The sequence below is a fragment of the Cupressus sempervirens genome, chromosome 7 (assembly GCF_028749045.1).
Source record: "Cupressus sempervirens isolate cs-2001-9-10 chromosome 7, ASM2874904v1, whole genome shotgun sequence".
Taxonomy (NCBI): Eukaryota; Viridiplantae; Streptophyta; class Pinopsida; order Cupressales; family Cupressaceae; genus Cupressus; species Cupressus sempervirens.
Window position 1 is genome coordinate 130,219,296 of NC_143124.1, and position 21,879 is coordinate 130,241,174.

Genomic DNA, 21,879 nt, shown 5'->3' on the forward strand with positions numbered 1-21,879 from the left:
CTTTTCAAATTTTTTTAGAAATTCTATAATTGTTATTTTCTTGAATTGAAAAAATAATAAAATCTTTTGCAAAATTTAACTCAGCCAATAAAAAACTTCAGATTAAGGAAAAGTTAAAAATAAATATAATTAAAATAAATTCAATTAAATAGTAATTAAATTAATTGCAATAATTGAGTCAAAATTAGAGGAAGTTTTTCAAAACTCACAACTTAATTTCTTTTATAATTTTATTTTTAATTCAAAATTCAAAGTAACATCTGAATGCAAATATAAATTTATTTTCTTCACAAATCATATTTATATTTATTATTAATTTTTTGAGGTTTTCATCATTACATTATCAAAATCAAATTATCAGTACACTTAAACTTTGTCTATCTTTACAACATTTTAATTTTTAAATAACATTTATAAGTAAAACTGATGCTGTAAAAGGTAGGAGAATCCCCAAATCCTAGCCATCAACAATTAACCACATATCATAATATAACAATAACACAGATATTCAGATCCACAAAACACAAATTTCTCATAATAGAATCATAAGATTACATCCAACATGTCATGTTGTCCAAGTATCAAGCAATTACAATAGTAATTCTGCAAGACTCTTAGACTACAAAATATTTCTAAGATTTGGTTATGCTTTATTTAGAAGATTATGAGTATGATTTTTGACTTGCAAATTTAAAAAATAAAAATAAAAAAATTCCATGATGAACTCTGAAAGTTCAAGATTACTAAATATATGTTATATCAATTTATATTTAAATCTTCTTGATTGAATTTGGGAGTGAATATTAAATATTTCCCTATATGAGGTATTTTCCTCTATATGATATGGGAAACTGTTTTCTCTAAATCAGGTATTTTTCCCTAAGTTGCCTCACATTTGCAAGATAGAATAGTGCATGGTTCTCATAGATGTTTTACTTCCACTTCCATCACTTGTTACAACCATAATGCCTACGTATGCCATGATGCCTAAAATGTGCATGATACATTAAATATAATCAATTAGATAGCCGGTGCCCCAGAGCGCTTGCATGGTCATCCACTGTCATCCATGTTACCATCTATTAATTTAGACTATTTATATATGTACGTTTGTTGCAATTATAGTTATGCTATTTTATGTATGGTGCAATCTACGTAAACATGGCCGCATTCGTAGGTAGCCGTCTTCAACGGAGACGCTTCTTTGTAAAAAAATTTACGTAAAAAAATTTACGAACTCCCGTGGTTTTGGACAGCCCATTTTCTATGTTTTCGCTCTTCTTCTTCTCCAAATCTTTATTTTCTTCTCGCATAGCATTCTTTCGCTCTATTTGCGACCGTGGTTCTGTCTCTTCTCTGTATTAAGGATAATTTGGATCCTTTGAAATGGCTTCCAATTCTGAGCAGCCTGAGCTCGAAGACACTATTGAGCAGCCTGAACTGGAAGAGGCTTTTGAGCAGCCTGAACCTTCTTCAAGGCCCAGGCAAAATGGGAACTTTTTAATGGAGATCCCTAAATTGTTGCAGGAATGGTGTCTGTCCATTCTAAACATCTTGGTACATATCTGCCTTATTCCATTCCGCAGGTTTATGCGAGCTATTGACCTCAGCCGGCAAATGCTACATGAGGCTGATCGCCAAAACATATTTGATCAGTTCCCACCATTCTTCGAGTCTGCGTCCACGGAGCTCTGCCAAATTTTCATTAACCATCACGGAAGCAATACGAAATACACATTCGCCAAAAAAAATAAGGAAACCCTTGATAGCAAGGGATTGTGCGCTTTCCTTGATGTAGGTGCAATTCGGCCCGGCGATGTGATACAGAGTGAAATACAAGCAGCAATGAATAGTGCCTCTCTTCACATTGCCATTTTCTCTCCCAACTATGCCTAATCCTCATGGTGTCTGGATGAGCTTGCTTACATGCTCAAAATCAGAGCCCCTGCTACAATCGTTCCCATTTTCTATCATGTTGATCCCTCTGATCTCAGATATATTGATCAAGGAAAATGAATATATGCCGATGCGTTCTCACAACATGCAAAGAAAGGTAGATACACCAAGGAAAGGCTCGATCAGTGGAAAGTGGCAATACACAAAATTTCATCCCTTTCCGGCTTACAGGTTAACAATAATAAGTATGTATTGTTTCTTTTTCTCCTCGATAGTCAAGTTTTGTATTCCATATATGTTGAGAAAAGTGATGCATGAGGAACTGATAATTTTTTGTATTCTATATATTCTTTAATATTTATCTGCTCATGCAAGAGGAACTGAAAAAATTGTATCAGTTTGCATTGTTTATGATAGAGTGAATATCTGCATAGAAGGAGTTTGTAGCGTTGCAGAACACGCAATATATTCATTTTAAATGATTGTAATGTAATTTTAATTAGTGCATGGAAATAATTGTTGTTTTGTGTGTTGTATTATACTCTCTATTCTTTACCTGTTTTCAGATTCTACAATATATAGGTTCTACTTAATTCGTATTGTGTGTTTTGTTTTGATTTTTATTTTTCGCCGATAATGTTTAGGGATGAGGCCGAAGTTTTGAAGACCATTGTGAATAGAGCATTGGGATTAATGAAAATAGATCCCATACATGTAGCCGAATATCCACTTGGTTTGGATGAACTAGTACAAGGTTTTTGTCGAATCAGTCACAAGTGAAGAAGACAGTGAAAAACTCACGGGGATCGTGGGCATGGGTGGCATTGGGAAATCCACTTTAGCCAAAGAGCTCTTCAACAAAAACTTTCGCTCATTTCAGAAATGCGGTTTTGTTCCCGACGTGCGGGATGCGACATCCAGAAATGCTCTGCCTGAGAAGCTGAAAAAGATTCTTACAGACCTTGGCGTTGAAAATTTGTCATTAGACGGTGTCGACGAAGGCAAAGTGGTACTCACAAATCGTTTGAGCTCTGTTCGGGCCCTCATTGTTTTGGATGACTTGGATCACATCGATCAGTTGTATGCTCTTTTGCCAAATAAACTCAAACTCGGATCCCAAAGTATGGTAATTGTGACGTCCCGCAAAAGGGATGTTCTTAAATCGATGGGTATCTCAAACATTTACGAAGTGCCAAGACTTGAGAGCTCAGTAGCGAAGAATTTATTCTGCAGGCATGCTTTCCAGAAGTCTTCTCCACCCACCAGATTTGACACTCTGGTTGACAAATTCGTCCAGGTTTGCAATGGTCTGCCTTTATCTCTGAAGGTATTAGAGGGACAACTACATGGTGAGGATTCCTTTGTTTACTGGGAATCCCAATTAGATAAAATCTCAAGAATATTGCCTAGCTACATCACAAAAAGGCTACAAGTTAGCTATGATGCTCTGGATAAAGAAGACAGAGAGATGTTCTTGGATGCGGCTTGTTTTCTCATCGGCGAAAGCACAGCTACAGCACTGTGGGATGGATCGGGTTGGAGTGGCCTGGGCGGTTTACAAACACTTGTAAATAAGTGTCTTGTGGAGCTGGTTTCCGAGAAACATAACGCCTTCAATGAGAAGAAGATACGGATGCACGATCATCTGAGGGACATGGGAAGAGAGATGGCAAGTGAGCACTCATCATATCGGCTTTGGCATCCAGAGCAGATTGGTAATATACTGCATTTCCAGGTAAATGTATTACTTCATAGATATCTTCATCAATGTTTTTCCTCTTGCCTAAATTTTTTCTTCCAAATCTAATTTGCAATAGATATTCATTTAAAATTTTGATTTAAAAGAGGATGCTTAAAAATAAGCACAAATTTTTCTTACACGAAACCACCAACTTCACAATTTTTTGGTTAAAAAATGGAGTAGCAGCTTCTAGCCAAAATAATTTTAGCAACCACATGGGGTCCTCCCCTTAGTTTATATTTTTGATGCATATGTTTTTAAACTAATATCTCTATATGATTGAGCTTCCCAAAGGTCTATTTAATAGTAAACATTATGAAAGTTGCATCTTAGGTGGTGCTTATCTTTGTGTGGCTAATCCTACTCTTGTCCTAGAGTGGAAAAGTCAAGGAAAAATAACTAACTTCAAAATGTTCACATGAGAGGGGTTTTATCTATATGTTTGTGTACATTGTGCTAAAAAAACTCAGATTAAGCCATTAAATTTTGTAGGGATCATTACTATAATTTTAAACCTCAAAACCCTTTTTAAATTAACCAAACTTATTGATTATTTAGATGCTCGCCATTCATGCCAGCACATGAACCAAGTGGTGCAAGGGTTATGTTGATTTTGAAAAATTGGGTGTAGTTCACTTATTTTTTTGAGTTTGTAGATTGTTTTGGTGGATAGTTTATTCTTTTTGAGACAATCTTCTGAGTTAAATTGTGACTATTTAATGGTATTCACTTTCATTGCAAGTGTTGCTAATAAAATAAAGTATATCATTAGTAGTAATTCATTCTACCTCCTTGCAAGATGTTGATTAAATAAATCATACCATTACTAGTTATTATTTTAGAGGTACTGATTGTGTATTTTGCACTTCCATTTTGTGCCATTGAAAATTGTACAAATTTAGTATACTAAATTTGATAACAACTAATTAAATTAACTTATTAAGATAGTCACAATATAAAATATTGTAGATAATTTGATGTTAAAGAAAAATATTTTATATTCAATTTATATTAATAAGATAGGCATCACATATCAATTTCATATATATTAGGTTATTTCCAATATAGATATACAATCATCTATACCCTAATATTCTTAGGAAGGAAAATAATTGGGTTCAATACTATCAATATTAAAATGCACACAAGTATTGAACATATCTTGCTCGGCACAAGATGTTTAAATATATACAATTGTTGAACACGCCTTGGAAAAGAGTATGCAAAGTTCAACAAATGTAGTCAATATATTGAATGGCAAATCCTGATCTATCATTCTGGAAGCCTTGTGATGGTTTTGAACAATATGCTTCTCAAGAGTTTGTAGTCACTTGTGTTCTAACCTTATATCATCCTGGTGAATGACTTCAAAGAGATATGTTCTAGAGTCTAAGTTCCACATCTTTGCATAGGACCATCAATAGGTGGTTTCACATCTTCATGAATCCCTTCACTAGTATAATTTTGGCAAATAAATGACTACATTACTAAAACTTTTAGTCACATGACTAAAGGTGATCAAATTCTAGTAATATTTTGTAATTTATAAGTGACTAAATAAATGATTAATTTGGTCATTGGCTAAAATCAAAAGGATGGACTAATATAAGTGGCTAAATAAATGATCAAATAAATGAATAAACAATTGGTATCTAATATTTAGTCACCCAAACAAATGACTAAATGAATGGTCGATGAATTTTAAATCATACTAATATATTCTTTAACTATGTATTACTTTTATTGGTCATTAATGGAGTCTTTGTCCTAACAATACATCATTATTAGTTAACTTCCTTGTATGTGCTCTCAATTGATCTTGAACAAGAAATGAACTCAAAATCACCCCAATTTGCACTCAAAATCTATATATAAACTCTTAAAGATGAAAAAACCTCCACACACTCAAAAGAAAATTCCAAATCTATCTCTGTATACCAATAATATTAATTATAATTAAGTATTTTAAAATCTCAACATAGAATCACTATTAATCAAATTAATGTCATGTAATAACCATCTATATAAAATATAACATTATTTTATTATAGTTACATTTAATATATTAGTATTTAGTAAATAGTGAGAACCTCTATTAGATAAATATTAAATCTTTGAATAAAATTATTTATTAATAAAAATAATAAATATTTACAATTTAAATTATATTTATCATTAATCTAGTTGATCAGGCTATTACCTCATGAATGTTACTCTGAAAATTGTCACATCCTTGCCATCGACACTCCATTACTAGAATAGTTCAAGTCAGAAAATTTTGGCCAAACATGTTTTGGGAGCCAGCTATGAAGCCGACAAATTTCTCCAACTTGACCACCATACATAGTCCCTTCTCTATACCATCCAAAATCTTCCCATCACTTTTGTACTATTAGTATCATGATAAAATTTAGTATGACAACATTTATAGTCACATCAACTTGCCCAAACCATTAGTTCTAAAATTTACATGTATTAGCACTTGCTACCACATAACTCATAGATTACATTTTTTATGACTGAACATGATTTATAGGACTGAGTCTATTTAAAATTACTCTAATCTTCAAGTTCCTAACTTTCCTTCTATATCAAAAAACTCAATCTTGCATTAAAAAAAATAGATACAATAAATAATTTTAATACCAAAAAAATTAAAAATACTAACTTACTCTATCATACTTCAATTATGAAATAGTGAAATTGACACTACTTTAACATGTTTTATCTAGCACAAGCGCACGAACACACACAATATCTATCTATCTATCTATCTATCTACACACACACACACACACACACACACACACACACACACACACCTACCTATATATATATTTATTTATTTATTCAAATTACACATTAAATTTTTTTAAAACTATTTACCTATTTATTTATTTATAACTATACTTAATTATAGTAAAGGCATTTAATATTTGAGATGCTCAACCTAACTTTTTTTATCAACAATTTATATTTCTCCCCAAGGATGAAGCATCATTGAACACATTGTGTGCATTAATTTATTTTTCTTATATATGACAGAGAACTAATTCCACCCAACATACCTTGCTAAAGGCAGGGCTCATGAGTTCTCTAGAATTTTTTTTGACAAAACTCCTTCGCATAAATATGACGATGAAAAAATGAAACCATGTCGATGTCAGAATATTTGAATTTGAGTTTCTACAAAACCTATAATGTACTAGAAATTTGTTCAATTTTATGACTCATTATTACTTGGCCTTACAAGCAGAAAAGGAACATCTTACTATTGTTCATTCTAACGATCATTCTTTAGTTTGAAGAGACATCCTTAGAGATCATTCTATTGCTCATGCTTTCTAAGGATGGAGCATCCAGAATAGTTCTAGTAGTCTATAGATACACAAAAATGGGATACTAAATTTTGTATCTATTAAAAACAAAACATGAACACAAAAATAACATTTAAAATGTCATCTATAAATATATAGCCAATGTTTGTATCCTTATTTTTTGGGGGGTAAATTAATGAAGTCAATAATAAGATTGATCTATTTGGGTTTATGGGCATTGTAGTTAATAACTAAGATGTTTATAAAAGTGTTGTAAACTTTAGCGATGTTTTTCAAAATATCCTTGATTATTTCTTATGCCAAGCACAATATGCTCAAAATATATATGATTGAGTACAACCAAGAAATGATCCCTAGCCACCCTCAAGTATCAAAAAGAGGGAAACAAAGAACTAGAACTTTGTGATAGGAAATGTGTTTTATTTTATTTATCTTCATGCGAATGAAAATCTTGACATGCCAATGTATGTTCTCTCTTTAATCAAAGTTTGGATTTAATAAGACGATCGGTAAGTACCCATGAAAAAATTATGAACTATCCTTGCGTTGTCATTTTTTCCTGATAACATTGAGTAGGACACATATATTGATGAAAGTCTTTTCATTTTCCTTCCTCTCTTTTATGATGATCATACATTGTAATAGTGAAATGAATGAATTTAAATACAGGGCAACATAACCAAGCTTAAGCAAAAAAAGATCGGCTTTTAATATGACTATATAATATGTAGGTTATACTAAGCCCATAATATTTTAAAAATATCTTATATGTTGTCCAAGGGGTTCATCTTAGCTGGTTGAAGCAATGAGTTCCCATTGTGGAAATCTTGGTTCAAATTCCAAGACAAGCACCTTTGTGAAATTCTAAGTTGTGACTCTTGGTCTTCCAATTGTTATTTTGGTGTGGTTTCTCATAAGGATCTTGAATAATCTTGTAAGTCTCATGTTGTTTCTTGAATGAGCACAAGGTTTGCCAATGACCTTTAATATAAAATATGATATGTGATTATGAAAGTGTCTTTGTACTTGCACCTTTGGAAAATGTATTGCATTTGTTGTGAGTATTTATTGTCCATTAGATATTTTAGTTTGGTGGGCTTCAATTAGGATCATTTTTAATTTAATCTAAACTTGAACTGAAATTTCTACCATTTCTATTTATTTTAGCACCTGCTTGCCATCCAATTGCAAATTGAATTAAACATTTTGCAATTTTAATATTTTTTATACACTCCATCCCTACTTAAATTTGAGTTTGATAGTGGAAAAACCCTGATACTCAAGCACCCTAACTTTGAAGTTATCAAAATCTTGGAAATTTCATATCACTCCTAGCTTTTTACAACATCTTACTTGGTGAATTATATTCTTATAATATAAAGGTTTCAAGTCCACATCATCAATTATGATGCCACATAAGCATGCTTTTTTCAACTTGGCCAAAACAACCCAATTAAAAATTAAGATTAATGGTTTTGCAAAAAGGGTACACATACTTGCACATCTAACATGGCATTGCATCATTGGTTTCTTTTTGCAACTAAGGGTGCATTTCATTCAGTTTTTGGTAGTCATCATTGTACTAACAACTTTAAAGTCAAAATATTGGTGCGATGTTATCAAACAATTGGACATTAAGTGAATAAATATGGATATTAAATTAATAAGTGTAGATATCAAGTCAACAACTCCTATCACAATCATTGGAAGCCATTGAAGTATTAGGTCATTTCCCCTAGCCATTATGGATAAGCATGTGACTCCTCCACAACTTAAACATTCAAAAATAAGTTTGATAAGGGGTTGGGTATGTTTAATACTTGTTTGCTAAAATAATGATGGTTTTGTGGTGCCATTTCCCTTCAGTGAACTAAATGCCGTGGAAGAGAGATAGGGCCAAGGTTTCAAATCAGTTGTGTCTAATTAAAAAGTTTCACTTTTTGGTAAAAAAAAAACATTTTTAACCCATCTTATGCTATAGACACAAACAATATTTTTATTTGAAATATTTACAAAATGCTCAAAAATAGTTTTCTCCCTTCTCTTCAATATATTATCCAAGTATATCTTCCTATTGGCATAACCATTGCACTTTGTTGGAGTGCAATTGCTAGTTTTTCATTACTGGAAAAATCAATACCTATCAAATTAGATCTCACAAAAATAACTATATAATTTACAAAACTATCTACATAAAAAAATAGGACTAATAACTAAACATGTAATTTTATATTCAATAAATTTAAAGATGGAGAAATTAAAGCCTAAAAATATGGGTGTAAGGTATTTTACATTTTTCAAATAAATTGAGCTCCTACATGTGTGAGGTACACATACACTTGACCTAATCAAACAACTAATAAGTCTTTAGAGAGAAGGTAGTGAATAAGTCTACAATTTTAGTGTCAATTAGGGTTTTGTAAATCGGTATGTACAAGTCATGTAATAACAAAGATTCTATGAATAATGAGTGAAAATGGATGATCTGCATCCTACATTGATTTTGTAGGGGAGACAACTCATTAGTCACCCATATTCCAATGGTCGCTGTTACCTCTGGTTTTACCGCCAAGAATTTAAATTTTGAAAGTGTGGCTCGTGCAATGGTTAGTCTCGAATAAGTGTTTTAATGTTACAACTTGCACGTTTCTAGCCGTCAGATCTAAGCGGTACCAACGGTTGACACCATCGCACTATAAGGGAAATGCACGATATTTATTATAGTGTGATGATGCCTTGACGACACGTTGCAGGGGTGGGTCCGACATTTCACAGGACAGAAAAGTTTCTTGACACCCTTGGCATTATGTTGCTATCGCATATCGGCTGGAAATTATCCATAGCGACATAGCGCTCGGCGAAAATAGTCGCGGCGGTGAGTTTCAACGACTGGCATGATCAGGTGTTGCAGCGACGAATCAGGAGGAACCATGTGTGCTAGGTCAGAGTTCCTGTTGGCATGGCTAACACAGTCGGGGCTTACGTTCACCATCGTAGGATTAGCTCAAATCAATAGTAAAGCACCATTGCGCTATGGAGGAGTTGCGCGAGGGTTATGACAGCGACATCGTGCCCTAGTGATGCATGTCAGGTGGGGCTGTGTCTCAAGGCGATGCTAGGTGTATCAACATGGAGGGCGGAAGCACGAGGTATGACGAGTCCCCACGATTGTCGAATTGGGTCGCATCAATGGATGGTGCCATCCCGCTATGGCGGAGATGTGCAGATTTTATCATAGCGACATGGCGACCATCTGCCATGTGGATCGACAGGACCAGGTCTCACCAAGGATCGCCAGGTGTCATCCAGAGTGTGGTGCAGTTATAGATATGGCACCGAGTGGGATGGGTCCGATCGCAGATTACAGAGTATGGTAGGTCAGAGGTTTCATGGAGACAAGAAAATAAGTTTCACGGCCCGGAGGTTTCAAAAATACGGCAAGGCGCCATGGTGCCAACGAAAAACCCACGCATTTTTCGATGGCGACATAGCACCCAAACGAAAAGTTCACCATGGTAAGGAATGATCAGATGGATGGGTCCCAGCGGGTATTGTGCAAGCGCAGTCGACGTGGCGAATCGGATGGGGACACATGTAAATCTCAGGGCACGCTGTCAGTGGGCGCTATGGCACTATGGGAATTTGACCTCGATTTCTGCATAGTGACATGGAGCCTAGCTGACACGTGGTCGCTCTGTAGATCAGGTCTTGGGTTGCCAGCTAGTGTTTTGTCGAACCAAATAAGGAGGTGACATGTATATAAGTTAGCGCATGGCATACAGCGGGGCCAGTAGTCTCAGCACGAATGGCGAGTCTTCACGATCGTCGGATCCACAGGGATCTATGACTAGCACTGTCTCGCTATCAAGACTTACTTGGGAGTTAACGTCGGCGACATAGCGCTTGTGCTCCATGTGTCATGGTGGAACCATGTTTCATGCAGCTGGCGCAGTAAGGATTAAGCGATCGTCGGACCAATAGGGAAGTGCCACATGTGTCACGGGCCCAGTGATTTACAAGGGAAATAGGTTGTAGAATGACAAGTCTCCATGATCATTGGATCGAGGCCGATCGATGGTAGGTGCCATCGCGCTATGGCAGAGATGTGCGAGGGTTATGTTGGCGACACAACGCCTTGTCAACATGTGTCCTGTCGGTGCAGTCTAGGATGGCGGTGGGCGGTTAGTGTAACCGTCACAGTCATGATAGTATTCAAGGTGGCCCAGTTAGTCCAATGAAGGGTGGCTAACTATGGGAGGACCTCCAAGTGGCAAAATAAAGAAATGCAATTGGCTCGCGCAGCCTAGTTGATGCATAAGGAGCCCGGTTGACCTTTGGACTTCGACGGATTCATGAACTAGGAAGCGAAGATAATCAATTTTGTCATGCAATCTGATCTCCATGATCAATCTCGACCTACCAGAGTAAATGTAAAACACAGAATGACACTCCATTCATCCGTTGATCCATATATTAGGTCGGAGCACAGTTATGGTGCCGTTTTCAGTCTTCTCAGGACATTATTGGCGAAAGAGATCAAATTTTTTGGAGATTTTTTCCATGATTGTCTTCCATGGGACTCAATGGTAGGTAGTTGCAGGGTCATTTTAGCAATAAAAGATCTCAGTTACGCTTGAACTATAAAGGCAGATTTTGTACATTTTGTAAGGGTCGACTCTTCCTGATTTTCTCGACTGCTGCTCGCAGACTTGCAGTGTAAAATCCTTTTGTCTCTGAGCTAGATAAAACATCCTATATCATCTCTTTCAGCCATCAACGTGTGTGTGTAGCGTTTAGCCTCTCATTGATGTATTGTTGAGATCAGTGGTCTGCATACTGCATCCACCTTTGGCCTATTGAATAGTATACAAGTGAAATCTTCTATTTCTGGTGTTATTCAATTGCTCTCCTTATTTGTATGTGGCTGTTGGCCGATATAAGTCTGAATGAATGTATGACCTTGAATGTTACCCTAGTTTCGTAGTGCATATATGGGCAGAAATGAGTTTGAACACTCTGTTTTGGTGCATCACCGCCTTAGATTAGACTAGGTAGATTTTCTTTAATGCTCTCCTTCTCCCTTTCCCTTCTGAGAATAGATAGGTGTGCCCTGATAGTAAAAGGAAGCCGGCCTTCTCCGGAGACTCAACCTCGCAGTTCAAGTCCCACAGCGTGGAGGTTGTTTCCATGTTTCACTAGGTCGTCCTCACGCCTAGGCCTTGGACAAGGGTTCAGACCTAAGTGACAACAATTTTTGGCACGCCTGGTGGGACCCATATCAGAAGATTTCAGGTCTACTGGTGTCAAGAAGAAAGGATTCTAGAGATAAATGCTGAAGAAGTAGTGCTGGCTTCAGTTTTCAAGCCTTTAAGAGACTGATTCTTCAAGTACTTAGCGACTCTGAACATCAAAAAAGTCTAGTTCCAGACCTAGTTTGCAGTAATTCATGCCCAGGACTGAAACAAGGGCGTCTTCTAGAGGTAAATTTCAATATCAAGAGCTTTCTCTTTCAAATCCTAGGAGAAGAAGGACTAGTTCTTCATTATCACCAGTTAGGGGTAGAATAATAGTTGATATACCTGTAAGATCTGTCTCTACTCCCCCTACTATTCGAACTCAGCCTAGATTGCCATCAACACTCATCAATAGAACACTTGTTTATATGGCACAGCCAAGAGTTCACGCTTTTGCCACCTTTAATGGTGGAAGTCCTCTGTTGTTAGCCCAAAGACATGATATACCAGTATCTGCACTAAAAAGTATACTTGATTTTACTGGTGAAACTTCTATTTCCCCTTTAGAGCATATCCAAGAGGTAGTGAATGTCTGCAATATTCATGGTATTATAGAAGACGATGTTGTTGTCAGACTTCTAGCCTCATCTTTAAAATGAAAAACATTACAGTGGTATAGAGGCTTAGCTCATGGTTCCATAACTGATTGGGATGGACTAGGAGCAGGATTATGCAAACATTTTGAGGATAAGAGTGACCATTTGTCACTACTAGAGCAGCTGACTACAATAAAAAGAGCCCCCCATGAATGTATGACTTTTAATTACAGATTCCAAAAGACATGGGATAGAATACCTACTATAGTGAAACCTACCCCTAGTAATGCCTTCTTGCATTACCTTAGAGCTTTCAACAGTGACATTGCCACTACAATCCAAACTACGGGAGGAGATACATTGTCGAATGCTTATGAGATAGCTATAAAAGCTGAGAACATCCTCATACAAGGAGGAAAGTTGGCTCCAAGGCCTCCTATGCCTTTCTTTCCTGATGTTCCCAACCACCAACCAGAATAGCCCCCCTTCCTACAATTTCTACGTCACAAGCCCTTACTCCAGTTCCCCAAGCTTCCACATCCTCAAATGGAATAGAGGAACTCAAGGAAATGCTCCAAGGTCTAGTGCTGAATACAGATAAAAGAGAGAGGACTCTGGATAAAAAATTGCAAGAGTAGGGGAAGGAGTTGAAGGACCAAGGGAAGAGATTAGAGGATAGTTTTTCTCTAATACAAAAAATGAGTAACAAGGTGGTGGCCTTAGAAAGGCAGCAAGCCCAAAGTGGTAAGCCCCCCCAATTACAACATCAGGCCCCAAGTGGTGGTAGGCCTCCTAATCATTGGAATAGCTCTTTTGATCAGAATAGGCAAAATAGTCATGCTGCTACTTCAAGCTCAAATCAGAGTAGAGCTTTAGTTCCTCAAAATAACTTAGTCCAAGATCAAGACTTCTATCCTTCATGTAACTATTCTTATACCTACTACCTATGTCAGAAAGTAGAATCTTATTTGGCCCTAACTATTTAGGAGTCCGCAGTAAAGTAATCACACAAGGAAGATCATCCCAAGGAGGCCTCATATGTTCAGAGGCAGGGTGATTGTTCTTTTATGAATCACCAGATGGAGGAGCATTGTAATGTAAACCAGGATTTCGTTGCTCATAACACAAGAAGCAAGAAGAGAGCTATGGAACATACTGCCCCCCTTTCTCCTAAGTAGGCCTCAACTTCGAGTGTTATACCTCATACACAAAAAGCAAATGAGAAGACAAACACTTCACAACAGCAAAGGCAAGGTCTAAGAAAGGAGGATGCAAGTGATCCCTATGTTGCTCCATCTTAGTCTCTCATGGGTACATCTCCCAAAGTTTCCGCCAAAATTCCTAATGCACCCTTGAGTTTGGTAGAGCAAATGAAGAAAACCAATGTAATCATTTCCATGTGGGATGCAATTGCCACCATACCAATGCAGAAAAGGATGCTACAGCAAGAATTGGAAAAGATTGAGCCCAAAGATTAGTCATCTACCATGGAGACTGACACTAGTTTAGTACAACCATCAGGTGATGTGGAGAAAAAAAAAAGGTTAGACCTCCTCCATTCTATGTTTCTCCGATTATAGGGGGCAAGTTAGTCCATAATTGCATTATAGATTCGGGGGCTAGCAGCTCAGTAATGCCTAGGTGTGTTGCTCATGCTTTAGGAATGAAATATGAGCCCATTATTAGGGATGTGTTACAACTAGATGGGAGTACTGTCAAAACCGTAGGCATCCTTAGGAATGTGGAAATGGCCCTACATGCATGCCCTGGTTGTACTGTGATTCAAGACATATATGTTGCTGAAGTCAAGCCCTATTTTGCCATCTGTCTTTCAAGAGACTCCACTACCCAAATAGGTGGATTCATATCTGCTGATTGGTCTTATATGTCATTTAAGACTAGATATGGGGCCAATGCTTCAATTAGAGCAGAACCTCAAGCCCTTCATCACACTAAACCCTACACTCCCAACTTCATTAATATGAATTGCCCCATTTTGGAGATGGATGAAAATGACATAGTAAATGAGCCTGCCACCTCCATAGTAGAGATTCCTGATTTCTTCTTAGATGAGTGGGCGAATACGTGTCAGTTTGAGCCTATGTCGGAAACTCTTGAGACAGGCCTTAGTACATATTGCATAATAGAGAAGGAGGCTCAAGTTCTTGATCTTGTTGGAGCTAATGATGACATAAGTGGAATATGGAATATGTACTTTGATGGCTCAAGGAATAGAAATGGAGCAGGGGCTGGTGTTATGTTGATCTCTCCTGCACAAATAAGATAATACTTCTCTTTTAGGCTCCAATTTAGTTGTACCAATAATTTGGCCGAGTATGAATCTTTGATCCAAGGTCTCCTACTTGCCCAAAAGAGGGGAATTCAAAACTTGAAAGTATATGGAGACAGTGAGTTGGTAGTGAACCAAGTGAGAAATCAGAATATCACCAAAAATGGCCTGCTCAAGTTTTACAAACACAGAGTCTGGGATTTGCTTGAGGGTTTCCAAGCATTTAATATCCAGAACATTCCTAGGAAAGAAAACAAATATGATGATAGACTTGCAGCAGTGGGTGCATCTTATGATGTGCCAGGGAATCTTGAGGAAGAGAAGAAGCAACAAATAAGGGTGGTAGTAAGGCCTGCTGTTCCTGATAATAATACTCATTGGCAGGTGTTTGAGTCTGATGAGAAGATTGTGAGTTTCTTGCAGAATGAAGTAGAATTTTTAGAAAGAAATCAGTCAAGACTACAAGATCAATATGGTGATCAGATCATTCACCTCAGTTCCAACAAGTTGCCCAAGGGTCTCATTACCTTGGAGAGTATCTTTAATCCTGATGATCAGACAAGAGGCAAAGGAATAAATCTAGCTGCAGAAAAGGATGATCATGCTCTAGTTACTATTGTTGATGGAAAGTCTCTTAACATGGGGAAGGTATGTTCTAAGGCTGAGCAAGAAAATTTCATTCATCTATGTCAAGAATTTAATGATGTGTTTGCTTGGACATATGATGACTTAAAGGGGTTTGACCCTAGTTTGTTTCAGCATACCATAGATTTAGTTGATAGGGTCAAACCAGTAAGGCAAAAAAAGAGGCCAGTGAATCCCAAGATTGAACCCTTAATGAGGAAGGAACTATCCAAGTTGATTGAAGCTAACATAATTTTTCCTATCAAACACTCATCATGGGTGGCTAACCTTGTCCCTATAAGGAAGAAGAATGGAGAAATCAGATTGTGTGTGGACTTTAGGGATCTTAATCAGGCTTCCCTTAAGGATCACCATCCTCTCCCTTCTATGGAGCAAATTCTATCCAAGGTCAGTGGGTCAAGGAGGTTCTCTTTTCTTGATGGATTTTTTGGTTATAACCAAGTGTTGGTTAAAGAATCTGACAGATATAAGATAGCATTTACTACTAAATGGGGCACCTATGCTTATTGCAAGATGCCATTTGGACTAACAAATGCAGGTGCCACATTCCAAAAGGAAATGGAGGTAGCTTTCAAAAGATTAATCGACAAGTTTTTCTTAGTATACCTTGATGATATACCTGTATATTCTAAGAATGTAAAAGATCATCTTGATCATTTGAGACAGGTATTTCTAAGATGTAGAGAGTTTGGAGTTTCCCTCAACCCAGCCAAGTGTGTCTTTGCTACAAGCCAAGGAAAATTACAGAGACACATTGTATCTAAGGATGGGTTGACCATTGATCTAGAAAGAACAAAAGCAATACTTGCCCTTCCTCTCCCTAAACACAAGAAAGGGCTGCAAAGTTTTCTTGGTAGGATAAATTTTGTAAGAAGGTTTATTCCTAATCTTGCCATCATGGTGAAACCCCTCATAGCCATGCTTAAGAAAGATATGGTCTTCTCATGGACCAAGGAGGGGAAGGAGAGTTTTGAAGAAATTAAGGCAGCCATAGCCTCAGCCCCCACTCTCATAAACCCAAATTTTGAGAAAGATTTCATCCTCTACACTTAAGGCAGCCATAGCCATAGATTCAAGTGTTTCTGCTATCTTGACTCAAACAAATGACAAGAATGAGGAGCAGCCCATAGCCTTCTTTAGTGAAGTACTCAAGGAATATGAAGATAAGTATAGCTTTGTTGAGAAGCAAGCCCTTGCAGTCATTAGAGCTTTGAAGAAATTTAGACACCTCTTATCCCACAATAGGATCCATTTGTTGGTGCCCCATGCGAGTGTAAAAGACTTCTTGTTAAGCAAGGGCATCAGTGAAAAGAGAGCTGGATGGATCACTAGGGTAATGGAATATGATGTTGATATTCAAATTACCAAGTTGGTAAGAGGGAGAGGATTATGCAAAGAAATGTTATCAAGTCAGGATTCAGATGAAGGGACTGCTATGGTAATTGCAGAGCAGCAGGAGGAAAGAAATGTTAATACCCCAAGGAGTTGGATGGATGACATGAGGAACATTTTATCTGGGAATGGATACCCTCAGGGATTGGACAGAGCTAAAAGAAGATAATACAGACTGCAGTCCATTCCCTATGTTGTGATTGATAATATCCTATTCAGGAGGGATTTTAATGGGACCCTGTTGAGATGTATTGAAGAGGATCAGGTTGAGAGGATGATTAAAGAACTTCATGATGGCCTTGAGGGTGGCCACTTCTCTACAAGAACAACCGCCATGAAGATCATGAGGGTTGGATATTACTAGCCATCTCTATTCCATGATTGTTATAGGTATGTGAGAAAATGTGAGAGATGTGCTTTTTTCTTAGACAAACAGAGACTTGCAGCTCTTCCTCTTCACCCCATTCAAGTGGATCAGCCCTTCATCCAGTGGGGGTTGGATTTTATAGGCCCCATTAATCCTCCATCTAGTGCAGGTCATAAATGGATCTTGGCTACTACCAATTATTTAACTAGGTGGACAGAGGCAGTTGCCTTGAAGGATGCCACAAAGCCATCAGTTGTTGAATTCCTTGATGGAATTGTATCTAGGTTTGGAGCTCCTTCTACTATCATCTCAGATAATGCCAAATCTTTTGTTGGAACCCAGATTTGTGCATGGGCAATGAGTCACAATATCTATCTAAGCACATCATCAAATTACTACCCACAGGGCAATGGTTTAGCTGAATCTTCCAACAAAAATCTGATCAGAATCATAAGGAGAACGATAGAAGACAATCAAAGGGTCTGGCATAAAAAATTAAGGACCGCTCTATGAGCTGATAGGATAACACCCAAGAGATCTATTGGGAATTCACCTTTTGTGCTGGTATATGGTAGGGAGGCCAGACTTCCAATCTCGTTGGAATTCCCATCCTTGGGGTTGGCTCATCAGCTGGAATTGGTTGAAAACAGTTCCATGTTAGCGAGAATGGCAGAGTTGATTGAACTAGAAGAAAAGAGAAACAAAGCTATGCAAACCCTGGAGATACACTAGCAGCAGATGAAGAAGAGTTTTGATAAGAAGGCAAGGGCCAGAATCTTCAGAGAGGGAGATTTAGTTCTCAAGTGGGACTCAGACAGAGCAAAACTAGGGAGGCACTCCAAATTTGATCCACTATGGACTGGCCCTTATCTGATCTCCAGTTGAAAATAGGCCAATGCGTTCCAGCTAAGCAGGCCAAATGGTGAAATTCTGCCCATTCCAGTCAATGGGATCCATCTGAAGCCCTATTTCTGAAAAGGTTGTGAATCCATGTACATAGTTAGTTTAGTTGCTTCTTGTTGTTCCTGTAACTTCTGGGCCCTCTTTTCTGACTCCATGGCCCAATGGATCATTCTCAGGCACTGATCATGCATTGAACAGGCTCATGCCCCCTGCGAGTCGCCAAAAGTGTTACCTTTGGTTTTACCACCAAGAATTTAAATTTTGAAAGTGTGGCTCGTGCAACGGTTAGTCTCGAATAAGTGTTTTAATGTTACAACCTGCAAGTTTTAGGCCATCAGATCTAAGCGGTACCAACGGTTGGCGCCATCGCGCTATAAGGGAAATGCATGATATTTATTATAGCGCGATGACGCCCTGACGACATGTTACAGGGGTGGGTCCAGCGTTTCGCGGGTCAGAAAAGGTTCTTGACGCCCTTGGCACTATGTCGCTATTGCATATCGGCCGAAAAATCTCCATAGTGACATAGCGCCTGGCAGAAATAGTCGCGGCGGTGAGTTTCAATGACCGACGTGATCAGGTGTTGCGGCGACGAATTAGGAGGATCCAGGTGTGCCAGGTCAGAGTTCCTGTCGGCACGGCTAACACAATCGGGGCTTACGTTCACCACCTTCAAATCAACTCAGATCAACGATAAAGCGCCATCGCGCTATGAAGGAGTTGCGTGAGGGTTATGATAGCGACATCGTGCCCTGGTGATGCATGTCAGGTGGGGTCGTGTCTCAAGGCGATGCCAGGTGTATTGACATGGAGGGCGGAAGCACGAGGTACGACGAGTCCCCACAATCGTCAAATTGGGTCACATCAACGGATGGTGCCATCCTGCTATGGCAGAGATGTGCGGATTTTATCATAGCGACATGACGACCATCGGCCACGTGGATCGACAAGACTAGGTCTCACCAAGGATCACTAGGTGTCATCCAGAGTGTGGTGTAGTTACAGATATGGCACCGAGTAGGATAGGTCTGGTCGTAGATCTCAGAGTATGGCAGGTTAGAGGTTTCATGGCGGTGGGCAAACAAGTTTCACGGCCCGGATGTTTCAAAAATATGGCGAGGCGCCATGGCACCAACAGAAAACCCACGCATTTTTTGATGGCGACATAGCACCCAAACGGAAAGTTCACCGTGGCAAGGAATGATCAGACGGATGGGTCCTAGCGGGTACTGTGCAAGCACAGTCGATGTGGTGAATTGGATGGGGACACATGTAAATCTTAGGGCACGCTGTCAGTGGGTGCTATGGCGCTATGGGAATTTGACCTCGATTTCTGCATAGCGACATGGTGCCTAGTTGACACGTGGTCGCTCTGCGGATCAGGTCTTGGGTTGCCAGCTAGTGTTTCATCAAACCAAATAAGGAGGTGCCATGTGTATAAGTCAGTGCACAGCGTATAGCGGGCCCAGTAGTCTCAGCACGAATGACGAGTCTTCACGATCGTTGGATCCACAGGGATCTACGACTAGCACTATCTCGCTATCAAGACTTACCTGGGAGTTAACATTGGTGACATAGCGCCCATGCGCCATGTGATGGTGGAACCATGTTTCATGCAGCTGGCGCAGTAAGGATTAAGCAATCGTCGGACCAATAGGGAAGTGCCACATGTGCCAAGGGCCCAGTGATTTACAAGGGAAAGAGGTTGCTGAATGACGAGTCTCCATGATCGTTGGATCGAGGCTGATCGACGGTAGGCGCCATCGTGCTATGGTGGAGATGTGTGAGGGTTATGTTGGCGACACAGCGCCTTGTCGACACGTGTCTTGTCGGCGCAGTCTAGGATGGCGGTTGGCGGTTAGTGTAACCGTCACAATCATGATAGTATTCAAGGTGGTGCAGTTAGTCTAATGAAGGGTGGTTAACCATGGGAGGACCTCTAGGTGGCAAAATAAAGAAATGCAATTGGCCCGCACGGCCTAGTTGATGCATAAGGAGCCCGGTTGACCTTTGGACTTCGACGGATTCATGAACCAGGAAGCGAAGATAATCGATTTTATCATTCGATCTGATCTCCATGATCAATGTCAACCTACTAGAGTAAATGTAAAACACAAAATGACACTCCATCCATCCGTTGATCCATCTATCAGGTCGGAGCGCAGTTATGGCGCCGTTTTCAGTCTTCTGAGGACATTATTGGCGAAAGAGATCAATTTTTTTGGAGATTTTTTCCATGATTGTCTTCCACGGGACTCAATGGTAGGTAGTTGCAGGGTCATTTCAGCAGTAAAAGATCTCAGTTACGCCTGAACTATAAAGGCAAATTTTGTAGATTTTGTAAGGGTCGACTCTTCCTGATTTTCTCGGCTGTTGCTCGTAGACTTGTAGTGTAAAATCCCTTTGTCTCTGAGCTAGATAAAACATCCTCTATCATCTCTTTCAGCCATCAATGTGTGTGTGTAGCATTTAGCCTCTCATTGATGTATTCTTGAGATCAGTGGTTCTGCATACTGTATCTATCTTTGGCCTATTGAATAGTATACAAGTGAAATCTTCTTTTTTTGGTGTTATTCAATTGGTCTCCTGATCTGTATGTGGTTGTTGGCCGATATAAGTTTGAATGAATGTATGACCTTGAATGTTACCCTAGTTCCGTAGTGCATATATGGGCAGAAATGAGTCTGAACACTCTGTTTTGGTGCATCACCGCCTTAGCTTAGACTAGGTAGATTTTCTTTAATGCTCTCCTTCTCCCTTTCCCTTCTAAGAATAGATAGGTGTGCCCTGAAAATAAGAGGAAGTTGGCCTTCTCCGGAGACTCAACCTCGTAGTTCAAGTCCCACAGCTTGGAGGTTGTTTCCGTGTTTCACTAGGTCATCCTCGTGCCTACGCCTTGGACAAGGGTGTAGACCTAAGTGACAACAGTCGCTTCTGGAATCTAGGTGTCACCCATGTTCCAATGGTCACTACTGGATTCTGGGTGAAGATTTTAAAATGACACTTTTAGACCACCTCACACTCTACAAGGTTTAAAAAGAGCTCCATAAATGTAGAAAATTTGAAAAATTAGCTTTAGGCTCTTCACTCAGCTATAGAGCTTCACCTAAATAATGGTAAATTTTGATGTATGAATTAGGAGCATTAGATTCCCAAAGTTGGCATAGGAGATTACTAGATCATTTTCCCTATTACTATGAAAAGAGAGAAATCTACAATCAATTAGAATATTGATTCTTTATATTAATTAGTCTTAATTGAAAAAATTACTTTTACAATATAGAAAGAGCAATTAAAATTAATTGTATCGACAACATAGGCTTCTTCTTCAAACCCTCGAAGAGAGGAATGTTTTGTTTTTCATTTTACTCATTCTGGTGAATGTCAAGTTGTATCGTGTCCCTTTCCCACTAATATTTCAAATTAAATATCTCGCCTTCGAACAGTAGGCCCAGGGCTGTCCATCTTGGTTTGACC

The 21,879-nt window shown here is 38.5% G+C and overlaps 1 pseudogene; it reads left to right on the forward strand.

The window, feature by feature from the left end:
- The first annotated feature begins 1,386 nt into the window (after nt 1-1,386).
- LOC149545839 (uncharacterized) overlaps nt 1,387-21,879 on the forward strand; it is a 79,867-nt pseudogene continuing 59,374 nt past the window's right edge.